Source organism: Pleurodeles waltl, chromosome 1_1 (assembly GCF_031143425.1).
Source record: "Pleurodeles waltl isolate 20211129_DDA chromosome 1_1, aPleWal1.hap1.20221129, whole genome shotgun sequence".
In the NCBI taxonomy this organism is placed as follows: Eukaryota; Metazoa; Chordata; class Amphibia; order Caudata; family Salamandridae; genus Pleurodeles; species Pleurodeles waltl.
Window position 1 is genome coordinate 21,504,389 of NC_090436.1, and position 12,778 is coordinate 21,517,166.

General features: G+C 47.0%; 1 long non-coding RNA gene across 1 annotated transcript in view; it reads right to left on the reverse strand.

Moving 5' to 3' along the window:
- Positions 1 to 7,036: 7,036 nt before the first annotated feature.
- LOC138259812 (uncharacterized) overlaps positions 7,037 to 12,778 on the reverse strand; it is a 73,922-nt gene continuing 68,180 nt past the window's right edge. Inside the window, exon 3 of the long non-coding RNA XR_011199187.1 lies at positions 7,037 to 7,142. This is a non-coding gene — a long non-coding RNA (uncharacterized lncRNA). The remainder of the gene's footprint in view (positions 7,143 to 12,778) is intronic.

Sequence of the window (12,778 nt, forward strand, 5' to 3'; positions counted from 1 at the left end):
CCGCCGCGAGAAGGCTGACACGGCTGCCCCCAAGGAGCAAAGTCCTGGGCCGTCACCTGCCACAACATCAAGGGGAGGCAAGGGCCAGAGAGCGTCATCGAAGGAGGGCAAGGGCAGCAGGGCGGAGAAGTCAGGCAGCAGGGGCGCGGACCAGGAGGGCCCCACAAGCCCCATCCCGGGTGTGAGGGAGGACACCCACGGGCCCAGGACTCCTTCACAGAAGGGTCCAGCAACTGCACGGTCGGAGAGCGACTAAGCAGGGAGTCCTGGCCAGGCCTGGCTCCCTTGAATGACTGGACAAGCACCGCTGAACAGGGCCCCGCCGTGAAGAAAGGCACCGCTGAACAGGGCCCCGCCGTGCAGAAAGTCACCGCTGAACAGGGCCCCGCCGTGCAGAAAGGCACCGCTGAACAGGGCCCCGCCATGCAGAAAGGCACCGCTGGACAGGGCCCCGCCGTGCAGAAAGGCACCGCTGGACAGGGCCCCGCCGTGAAGAAAGGCACCGCTGAACAGGGCCCCGCCGTGCAGAAAGGCACCGCTGAACTGGGCCCCGCCGTGCAGAAAGGCACCGCTGAACAGGTCCCCGCCGTGAAGATAGGCACCGCTGAACAGGGCCCCGCCGTGCAGAAAGGCACAGCTGAACAGGGCCCCGCCGTGCAGAAAGGCACCGCTGGACAGGGCCCCGCCGTGAAGAAAGGCACCTCTGAACAGGGCCCCGCCATGCAGAAAGGCACCGCTGAACAGGGCCCCGCCGTGCAGAAAGGCACCGCTGAACAGGGCCCCGCCGTGCAGAAAGGCACCGCTGGACAGTGCCCCGCCGTGAAGAAAGGCACCGCTGAACAGGGCCCCGCCGTGCAGAAAGGCACCGCTGAACAGGGCCCCGCCGTGCAGAAAGGCACCGCTGAACAGGGCCCCGCCGTGCAGAAAGGCACCGCTGAACAGGGCCCCGCCGTGAAGATAGGCACCGCTGAACAGGGCCCCGCCATGCAGAAAGGCACCGCTGAACAGGGCCCCGCCGTGAAGATAGGCACCGCTGAATAGGGCCCCGCCGTCTCAAGCACCGCTCCGCTGGGCCCCGCCGTCTCAAGCACCGCTCCGCTGGGCCCTTCCTGTCAAGCACCGCTCCGCTGGGCCCTTCCTGTCAAGCACCGCTCCACTGGGCCCCGCCGTCTCAAGCACCGCTCCGCTGGGCCCTTCATGTCAAGCACCGCTCCGCTGGGCCCCGCCGTCTCAAGCACCGCTCCGCTGGGCCCTTCCTGTCAAGCACCGCTGGCCCATTGACAGTGCCGGTTCTGTGTCGAGCTAGTGTTCACGCTGCACTCGGGCACCCTGCCTCCTCCATTACCAGTGGAGTCTGTAATCCACCTGATGGACTGTGTCTCTGCACTCCCCAGGATGGCACAGTGGGCAGACCACCCACTGTAGAGACTTGTGAGACTGTGGCTTTGCACTCCCCAGGATGGCACAGTGGGCAGACCACCCACTGTAGAGACTTGTGAGACTGTGGCTTTGCACTCCCCAGGATGGCACAGTGGGCAACCCACCCACTGTAGAGACTTGTGAGACTGTGGCTTTGCACTCCCCAGGATGGCACAATGGGCATACCACCCACTGTAGAGACTTGTGAGACTGTGGCTTTGCACTCCCCAGGATGGCACAGTGGGCATGGTGGACCCTTTGTGGATCTGGCGTCATGGACTCATGTGGCTGAGGTGCCCCCCTTCCCTTCCCCCTGAGGTGCCTGTAGTTTTGTCATCTGATGCCCCAGCAGTGTTCTCTCCAACGGACTCAGGTCTCCTGTGTGGGCTTTGCCCATATGTTGATACACTTTGGCCCACGGACAGTGGAAATTTAAGTGACTGTGCAGGACTTATTGCCTATGTTTATCGGTTTCGCAATGTTCTTTCTTTTTTTTTTACAATTCATATTGCTATTTTACCATGACTTCAAAGAACCTATTTTATACATAAATTTTGCTTCTCACTTTAATTATGTCTTTGCATTATTCCGGGGGGTTTGGGTGGTGTCACTGTGACTTGTTGCTCTGCATTGGTGTGTAGATAGTTGGGGAGGGTGGGGGGGGTCGCATATGTGTGTGCCCGTAAGCTTTCCTCCTCCCCCCTCCCCTGTGTCGTAGGTGCAGTACTCACCGTTGTCGTCTGCGCCGGCGTTCGTACTCGTGGTAGATGAGCAGGTAGACAATAGCTGGTAGGATGTTTAATTCGGGTTCCATGCTGTCCTCCGTCCTCGTGGAGTGTGTTTCGGTGAGCGTTTTCCCGTTCGTAGTCTGTTTCCGCCGTGTTTTTATCGGCGGGGCTCCCGCCCCGGAAAAGGTGGCGGATTGGTGAGTTGTGATAGTGTGGGCGGTACATTGTCTGCCGCCTGCCTGTTGGCGGTGACCGCCGCGCTGTTTGTCTGTCCCGCCGTGGCGGTCGGAGTGTTAAAGTGGCGGGCTGTGTTGGCGGTTCCCGCCAGGGTCAGAATTCCATTTTTTTTACCGCCTGCCTGTTGGCGGGTTGGCCGCCGCTTTATCACCGACCGCCATGGTTGGAATCACCCCCAAAAAGTGCAATTTAAAATTTTGCACATATGGCAAATGAGTTATCAGTTGAAAATAGAATATTGTTAAGAGGTGACAAGTTTGTACTTCCTGTAGCATTAAGAGCAATAATAATTCTGCTAGCTCACGCTGGTAATTTAGGGGCTGCCTCTTCTAAAATGTTATTAGGACAAACCTTTTTGTGGCCAGAAATGGATAAGGAATTTGATCTTATGATGGAAACATGCAAAGAGTGCATGTTGTCTAATAAACACTAGAAAACAAGAACTACCCCTCTGATCCCAGTACCTTTTCCTAAACAATTGCTATAGACTTTGTAGGACCAATTAATGCGGTAGATCTGATTCTTAAATATATGGTTCTTGCAGTTGACTATTATTCCAAATGGAGTTATTATGAATTTGTTTAAGAGATGTGTCTGACACAGCTATTATTTTTTTTGCTAGACCAGTGGTTCCCAACCTGTGGTCCGGGGACCCCTGGGGGTCCGCGAAGCCTCCTCAGGGGGTCTGCGACTGCTTAGAAAACTAAACAACATCAACAGATTAGGTCCTCACCTTTCAGTAATGACTCAGTAGGGGGTCCCCAGAGTCCTATAAAGATTCAGTGGGGGTCCCCAGGCTCCAGTAATGGTAAAGTGGGGGTCCACAGAAGTCAAAAGGTTGGGAACCACTGGGCTAGACTGTTTGCTATTGAGGGTATACCAGCAGAATTAATTCTGGACAATTGAGGGCAGTTAGTGTCTGACTAAATTGAGACATTGCTAAAAAGTTGGGATGTAAGGCACTATACAGTAGCTGCATATAGTGCACAGACCAATGGTGCTGTGGAAAGAACTAATAGAATTCTAAAGGAGGGAATTCAAACTGCCCTTACTTGTGGTATATATGTCATAGAGTATTTGAAAGAAAAAATGTGGCTGTATCACCATTTTCTAGGCCCATTTAAGGGTGATAAAATGTCACGCGCCGCAGTAAAATTAATTGATGGAAGGTGGTGGGCAAAAAGAAATCTGTTACCATTAAGTGAATTCCAAAGAGAAGTTACGGAGAGAAACCTGTGTGATAACAGTACATTGTTATGGGGTCACGTTAAGAAAACCACTAATATATACAATGAGATTAGACCAAATAATACTTCAAAGGACGTGAGAAACCAAAATAGAAGTGAACCTATTGGAGATCAAAACACGTGTCAGAACAAGGATGTAGGTCAAATGATTGAAGGGATAATAATTCACATATAAGAGATGAAGGTACTGAATTATTGGGCAATAGAGATTCCAATGTTGTTATCAAAAGACAAGGTAGAATGTCTGTTAAACCAAAGTACCTTGATGAGTACGAATGTTAATGTAATTTCATATTTCTCTCTAAAGTACATTTTTATATTCTACTATCACTATTTTTGGTAGGATATATTGAGGAGCATGGGAATTATTTTACTTATGGTCTTCCTCAGAGTATTAATCTGGATGTACATATGTCATTAATAGATTTCATTATTTCTGTGTTTATATAATTTTATCATAAATGTATTTATTGTTTTAATTTTGTTTAATGGGGAGAGGTTATGGGCTATGAAGTGAAGCAGGTGATTCTTTGTCACGCGCTGATACTATTGCGATGGTGTTAAGATGGTGTTGCGATTCCAGGTTGGAATCGACTCTCCAACTTCAACAGTTGCAGATGTGATTTGGATCCTGTGAGTCACATCTTGGTGGGCTCTTCTCATCTACTAAAGGAAGATTTCTTTGTAACACTATTGACTCGTGTGTGTTGAATCTGCGCCAACCCCGTAACACAGAGGCAGATATGGGGATGCCCTTGTACCTGATCAAACAAAGCACTTCTCTTCATGCTTTAATTTCTGCTTTGCTGGGGCACAGGGGTTTTCCAGGGTTATCAGGACCTCCTCACTTCACTTAAGGACACAAATTGGCATCAGTTGCTTTGTCTTTCTGTGCTCGGTCCCCCCACCTGCAGTACATTCACAGCATTTGAGCATCATTAGGAGCTGCATCCAGCCTTTTCACTCCCATATTGTCAGCACTTTTAAGCTTCCTTTGGGTGGTGTGAGGCTACACAAGTAATCAAATAGCATCTCGTGGGCCTGGCCCTCTCTGCACGGTTATCCCAAACCTTTTGCCTTCAACCCGGCTATTTTCTGCACCATTTTTTGATGGTGTTAGGGCTTTTTCCACGTAACCACTTCTATACAGTGCTAAAGGGATCACTGACAGAATACCGGGAACACAAATATTGTATGTACAGAATATCATGTCAAAAATAATGAGGATCAAAATACTGAGAAGGTAAGTGCAATGGGGTAAGTAAAGATTTACTATTCTTAACTCCATATCTACGTACCTAGAAGATATATATATATTGTCATGGTACATATATGTGGATTTCTATAGAGTAAAAGTTTACTTTCCTATAAAAACTTACCTTCACAATATTTTTGTCCTCAATATTGTTGACACAATATTCTGTCCCACAATATTTACGTTTCTGATATTCTGTCTAAATACGGTGCTAAAGTGTTTGTTTTCTCTCCTTTAAACCTGGTACAATTGGCTTACACCCAATTAGCACATTTAATGTGTTTATAAATCCTTAGTAAAGAGGTACTACACGTATCCAAGGTCTGCAAATTAAATGCTACTAGGGGGCCTTCAACACCTATTGTGCCACCCGCTTAAGTAGCCTTTTTACACATGCACCAGGTCTGCCATTGCAGCCTGTGTGCAATTTTAAACTGCCATTTCAACCTGGCAAAATAAACCTTGTGCCAGGCCTAAACCTTCCTTTAAATATATATGTCAGCCCCAAAGTAGGCCCTAAACAGCCCATAGCGAAGGATAAGTTGTATTTAAAATGTTGGACATGTACCTGATAGTGAAAACACTCAAATTTGTATTTCACTATTGCTTCTCCAATAAACTTCCAATGGTTTACCTTATTACATTTAATAAATGACAACTTTTGTTTGAGACCAGGTAGGAATTTCATGTTTGATATCTGAGGATTTGGAATTTAAAACCATCTTTAATGATGAAGTCGGATTTTATATCGCCATTCTGAAAACCCTTCTTTTAGAAATTTGCCATTTCCTTGTCCCAATCATTTGGTGCCTGCGGCCTTTTTCGTGGGTCACGTGACTAGCTGTAGTTGACATTTGTGTATTACGCCCAGACAGTATCACAATGGAGGGTCTGGGTGTTGGCACAATAGGCCATCCTGACTAGATGAGAGGGGCAGAGCTGTCACCTGTCACACTTGTACTTCAAAGACACTGCCTCAGCTCACACACAAATAACTTCACACTAGAATATTGTGCCTGCAGACAGACTGAGGCCAAGGCAGGGAGGCATGAAAATCCAGAAACCTATGATTGGGGAGAACTCCAGAAGCTTCTTCCACTTCAAAGGGAGCACCAGATATAAAAATAGTACCCCCTGACCCACTCTTCATTACACTCCTGAACTTGTGGATACTAGAGAAGAAAAACTGCCCTGCTGCTTGAGGTCTGCACTGCTGTCTGATAATGAAGACTGGAACGGCACCCTTCTTCCCAGGCTACCTTAGTGACTTTAAGAGCTAGTTAGCTGGCCTCCTGTTATGAGTTACAGGGACACAACAAGCTCCAGAGATCTTCCTGCAACTGCTCAGCTGACCTGCTACACTGGGCCTGCCAGAGCTCAGGTGGCCTCTGCTGGAGTGAGTTCCTGACCCCCAAGAGGTGCCTCTTAGGTCCTAGACCATTGGTGTGGTATCAGTTGCCCTCCTTCTTGAATAAAAAGAGAAATCCTGAAGTTTTGGGCTCTTTGTGACCACAAACAGACCCTTTTGTGGCAACATATTGCTGTCTGAGCCACCCCTGCGTGCAGACATTTACTTGTACCTTTAGGCCCGCACTAGACTCCTCCTCTGTGTACCATTGATCCCCTGGTAGCTCTCTCTCTCTTCCAAGGGTTACTGCTGTTGCTGGGCTCACCAGTCCCAATTTGGATGGGGGTGGTTGCTTGGGCAAATGTGGCATCTAAGAAGTTTCCAACATGGGTGGCAGCCTACTCCCATTCATTCGCCCTGTGTATCGCACCCAGTGCTTGGTGGTCACTCGCACCCTCTGCATCTGTTGTCTGCACCTGCCCAGCTTGAAGTGCAATGGGGTCAAGTGCGCATGCGCAATAGGGCGGCACTGCAGCCAGAAATCCCCAACTGTGTGCAGCCCACATCACCTCCCTGAGATAGTCTTGGATCGCTCTGTCTAGTTACACTAAGGATCATGGTCTTGAGGGGGTGTAGTTAGTGCTGAATGTAGGGTCTAGATTGATACTGCTGCAGCCAAGTAATCCCTGTTTGGCCCGGGAGCCCCCACCCTCTAACCAGTTCCCATAGCGACTAAGAACTAATGCAAACAACATGGTTCCCAATGTCTTCTTCTGCCCCAAAGCATGTGTACTGTACCTTTCTGAACTCCTGAGGACCGCAAGGCGAAGCCAGAAATAACTGTATCCGATATCAGCGGTGTGGTGGGGATTCCAACTGCATTCCCCTTATGAAGGCACGAGGCAGTACTGTGGAAAGAGTGTGAAATACATGATAGCAGTGTGTCCGTGACGCAAACACTGGCAGTCTCTTAGCATACAATTGTATTACTTCTCTCTGATTTTGCCCCACACTGAGGGCAAATTTACTACGGCTTCATGCAACGCAGGGCAGCAAGTAAAGTGGCTGTGCAGCCTTGAATGAAACAGAAATAGCAGAAATGTGCCTTATAATATATGGCGCACTTCTGCTCTCGCTTTGTGATAGCGCACTGTGTGCAGCCTAGCGCCAACACAAGCGCCTTTGTGCCTTGCTGCAAGGGGTGCTGCATAACGAACAGGAATGTTTTTTGCAGGAAGGGGTACCTTCTTGCACAAAAGCAATTCTTCAAGGCATTTTCAGTTTTTTCTTTGTGTGCTTGTAAATCTGAGAATGCGCCCGAAACAATGAGCGGATATATGGATACACCTATACTCCACCCATGGAACACCCACCAGCAGCTGCATTGTGTTACATTTCTTTACAAAACCACATAGGGCCACGCAAATCAGGCCTTGTGTGGCTTTCTAAATATTGCTATTTTTTGCTTTGTTCTTGCGTGACGCAAGAATAACACAAAGGCTTCATAAATATGGATCTTAATGTCACCGCTTGAATGTGATACTTTGAATATTAGGTGCATATTTATGACTTTTAAGGGGCAGGCCAGCACAGCAAGTCACCTTGCTGTGCTGCCCTGCATCGCAGGTAAACGGCAGGAGCGCGACGTACGGATCCAATATGCCACATTCTTGTCCTTTTCCCTTGCCCTGGTGCCATTTTGGCAGCCTACCAACAACGCAGACACCCTTGCACCATGGTGGAAGGGTGCCTGTGTTGTAGGCAGGATTGTTTTTGTGCAGTAAGGGGCACCTTCCTGCACAAAAACAACCATAACTGTCTTTTTCCTCTTTCTAAGTGTGCTGCAGAGTGCAGCACACACAGAAATAGGAAGAAATAAGGAGAAATAAATATATTTCTCATTGCTATGGCTCTCCTGGGAGGCGTAGGATTTTTGGTGTATTAATAGGTTCATCAGGTTTGGTAAATCTGGAAATGTGTCAAAAAGCATGGGAGTTGACCCACACAACGCCCATGGAACCCCTCCCTTGCAAAGAGTAATGCAACGCGGGGATTTGCGCTGCGTTGCATTACTCTAGATTTTTTAAGCTGTTCAAAGACACGCAGAATGGTTTTCGGTTGTTTCAAAAATCTGACATAAGGTTTGCATCACTCTTGCACCATGGTGCGAGGTGCAAAAGCAACACAAACTGGGTCAAAAATATGTCCCCTGGAGTTGATGTTCTTATGAAACAAAAGTCGACATCTAATAAGGGGCAGTATTAATATTTTGGACTTAATGTTCATATGTATATCAAGTCTCTGGCTTAATTTTTTGTTGCCTCTTAATTACCATGTTCCACTTAACGAAAATGTGTTTGTTGAGTGATTGCACTGAGCTCTCCATGCACTTTTTTGGGTTTGCTTTTCTTGCAAAACATATAGAAATATATAAAAGAAATTATTTGTAGTGATGGTTTGTTTGAGTACCTTATAGAGTTCTGTTGAGATTTCTGCTGTACAAGAAGGCTCTAATAATGTGATGATGAAAATTTACTGCCATATGGATTGTATAACCAGGATCCTCTCAACCGCTTGATTGACAGGTCATTACATACACGGCTAATAATGCAGCTCCTTCAAACAAGGCAATAGAGTGAAATACAATTTGTGATGCAAGAATTTATAATTTAGCTTGATTGAGATAAAATGCTTGATAGAAGAAGAGATGAATCCATGCCAGATTTTCAGGATAACTACAGACATTGTAATTGAGTTTTACTTGCGTTTGTTATCCATAAATGTGTTGCTTTGCATTTAATCCGCCTGGATATTTTTGCTTTTTTTGATCACCCAGTTTTGGACTCTTTCTGTGTGTGACTCACACTGCACGTGGTAACCGGACTGCGCATGTTTATCGCCAGTGTCTGCCTTTTAAGATATTGCTGCTGTGACACACCTATGTAACCAATAAGGAGCACTTGGCTGGTTACATGTGGACCTGTGGGCACATGCATGTGCACACATGTGGTCTGCACATGTGAGACTATTGTCGTGCACAGCCCAGTAACTGCACACAGTTAGCCTGGTGCGCTGAGGACTGTGCATGGTTAGATATCGACCTGGGGTAGCCCTGTTAGAGGGCTCTCATAGGGAAAGTCACTATCAATGACTGTTTTCTCTACATTTACATTTATGTTGGGAAAACCTGCCTTAGAGTGCAGCTTCACTTCCCTTTGATCTACAAAGTTCATCAAAATATCATAGTTGGGTGAATTGTACAAAGGTGGATCACACAAGTCCCAAACACATATCTGTCCATTTTATGGGTCATTTAGAGTTGTCATAGTTCTCTGGGTTAGTGCAGGATTAGAGCCCAGGCCTGTTGTTACTTCCCCAGCAGAGAGACAAAGGACGCCCCACTCAAAAGGAGTAATACTTTCCTTAGCACTTGAGAAGGGAGGGGTGGGGATTACAATCTGCAGCTGTTAATTACCTGTTGCCCTGTATCAGGGTTGGAATAGCACTATCCCAGTGAACACAGAGGGAGGCACAGACAATTGTAGCCAACACAGGAGGGAGCTCCTCTTGAAGTTTTGGTGGTAAAGGCACTGGCACTGATGTCAGCATGGTGCAGAGCTGAAGCCCCCAGAGCAGATGTGACCAGTGACTCCTGAATGGCGTCATCTTCAGCCTGAACTGTCCCAGCATGCTGTAGAGGAGGGCTGGAGCAGGAGTGGAGAGCTGACATGGCACCCTAGCATTGGCCAGTGGTGCCTGGCTACTAGAATCATCCATCGCCCGGAAAAACTCTTGCAAAAGAGAGTCTGTTGGTGCTTTTTGAGCTTTGTGCTGCAGGACATTGGGACTGCGACAGCCATGGACAACTGGAAGGAGATATCCCATAATGTTCATAAAGGACCAAAGACTCAGCCCCAGTTGACCCCAGCACCAGTGGGTCTTGCCAAGGGTAAATTAGGCTGATCCTCTTAAACCACTGTGGACCAACTGGGGGAAAGATCTGAGCTTCTGCACCCAGAGACAAAGACCAAGAGGAAAGCTGCCACAGGGAGTCACTGGACCGATTCTCTTGCCAGGTGCACCACGTGGCTGGCCAGAAGGCCTGCTGGAACCTCCTCTGGTCATTAGGGCTCCCACCAGCAGTGATATGACCCCAAGAAGAAAGAAATCAGCTCAACAGTATCTGTGTTTTGGGCCTTTGAATTTGTTTGCCCATTTAAACATATCTGCTATCAGCAGTGTTGTGCATGGAGCCCTGCTGCGTTTTTAAGGATTTGCACCCGTGGAGGACCAGGCCCCCAGGAGATTAAGCAAGTGTTTGGGGGAGCGGGTATGCGTGGGACCGTTTCCCTCAGTATTGGATTGCCCCCGGGGACCTCGATCACCTCAGGAGCCGACACAATCTACATAGTATCCAGCGAGGAGTCAATGCATGCACTGGCTTAAGCCTTTGCTAGACATGGAGGGTGGGACATTGCACCTAATCAATTCCTTTGTCATTTCTGTACTTAGCAAGTTGGACAGATCAGCGGTCCTGGGTCCCTAACCTCAGGACCACGAGCCAAAGTGGACAAGGGGAGCACCATTGCGCCCCCCCCCCCACATTGTGGTGGCTTCACATCTGCTCTCCGTTCCTGTGTCTGGGGGAGCGGGGTAGCCACTACCAAATGCACCACCCTGCCACATGGAGCTGACACAGCTCCCCCGCAACCCCCGCTGCATTAATTACTTTGAGGGTGGATGAGACCGGGCACCCCTAAAAAAAAAAGCTATAAAAGAAAGGAGAAAAACTATGGTGCTCTCCCCTGCAGAGAGGGAGAGACGCTAATAAAATATTCACTGTTCCTGGCTGGAGTGCCCCACAATGCCTCAGAAGAGGGACATTTACATGCTTTTTTGCTTCTGTGATTCTGTGGCAGCCCCAAGAGGACAGGAGCACCACCAACAGCCTTAGAAATGTGCGGAGGGGCTGCAGGAGCACAGCAGCCCCCTTTCCTTAAGTTTGGAAAATTGACCTTTAGTTGCAGGGTCAAGGAATCCATGATCTTTCCTGGATTTTTACATATTTTTTAAATAACTTCCAAGGTTAGAGCTCTTGCGTTACAGCTTAGACTTCAGTGCTCTATAGAAACTGGTTCTATGGCTGTATTTTATGTGGCCTGGAGGTGAATAAAGAAAATACATGAAGTGCAGAGCTCTCTAGGGGCTGGTTCTGTGACTGCATTTTACATGATGCACTCTGCAGGATGTTATAGTGGCTGTATTCTACGTGGTCTGAAAGTACATAAAAAGCACACAGGCATATATTAGATTCATTTTAAAATGCTTAATTATTGATATAATCATGTTGACATGATTACTGATCAAGATTAATATAGTTTATAATATTAAAAACTTCATTTAAAAATGTCTATTATTGATTATTGCATTAAAGCACAAAATAATGATGCTTTTAATATTTGGTTTGTTGTTGTTGTAATATATTAAACCCTCAATAAAGGATAGCCCTCATATTGTAATGTAATGGCTGGCACATGTGAAGGCAGCTGTGACTTGAATGGTCATGACCCTTTGGGGTCAAATATGATTTGCAAACCTAATCCAATGGACTTTTAATCTATATATTTGTGAATGAATGCATAGTATCTAGTAGTGTGTATGTAATAAATGTACTTTCCCTTTTTCTAAAGAAAAAACACAGACTGGACAATCATTTATTGAGTTTTGTTATTATGTGCCACCAAATGGAGAATACTAGCCCACAACACCTCCCCTGAGTAGGTCTTGGACTTCCAGATCTCGCTTGAATTTCTGGAGCCTTACAGGAAAAAATTGCACCACATGGCGATTTGCGGAATTTGCCTGGGAATTGTGTTAAAAGAGTAGAGCCGAGCCGCCAAATTCCACAAATTCCACCCACCCCTACCTATTACTTGTGCAGGCCTCACATGCTGCACAGCTAATAACCCAATTTCCTACATGTCCCCTGTAGATATCTTAAAACCTCTGGTCTGAGCAGCCCTTTAGGGCTTACTTTTTGGCTGCAAGGGGAACTAAAGAATCTGTTTCCTGTCTGGTAAGATTGTTCTGTATTACTTTTCACATGCTGAGGCCTTTCTCACTAAAAATGTCAATATTGCTTTTGAATGTTTTTGTCAGATTATGTGGAACTGAGTAAACTATTATAACCTGAATAATAAGGAAGGAAATCCATTCAAACCTAAAACATGTTTTTTTCCTTACTAATTTCAGTATTGTAGTGCTATGGTTAAGTGTAAGTTTAGCGTGAGAGGTATTTGGAGAGCCAGAGCTAATGTTCATTCTCAGAATTAAGACTGGAGATGGATGTAGGGTTATGTTTAGCACCTGGATTAGGGGGAGAGTTTTTTGTATGGGATTAGATTGAGAATTGGATGTAGAGCTCTGGTTAGCATGAGAGTTAGGGCCTGATTTAAGGAAAGTGACACTGCACCCAGTGCTGCAACACTTTCCGTGCGCCTCCTAGTGCCCCACTAGCACCGCCACGTGTGCGTGGTATCTAAGA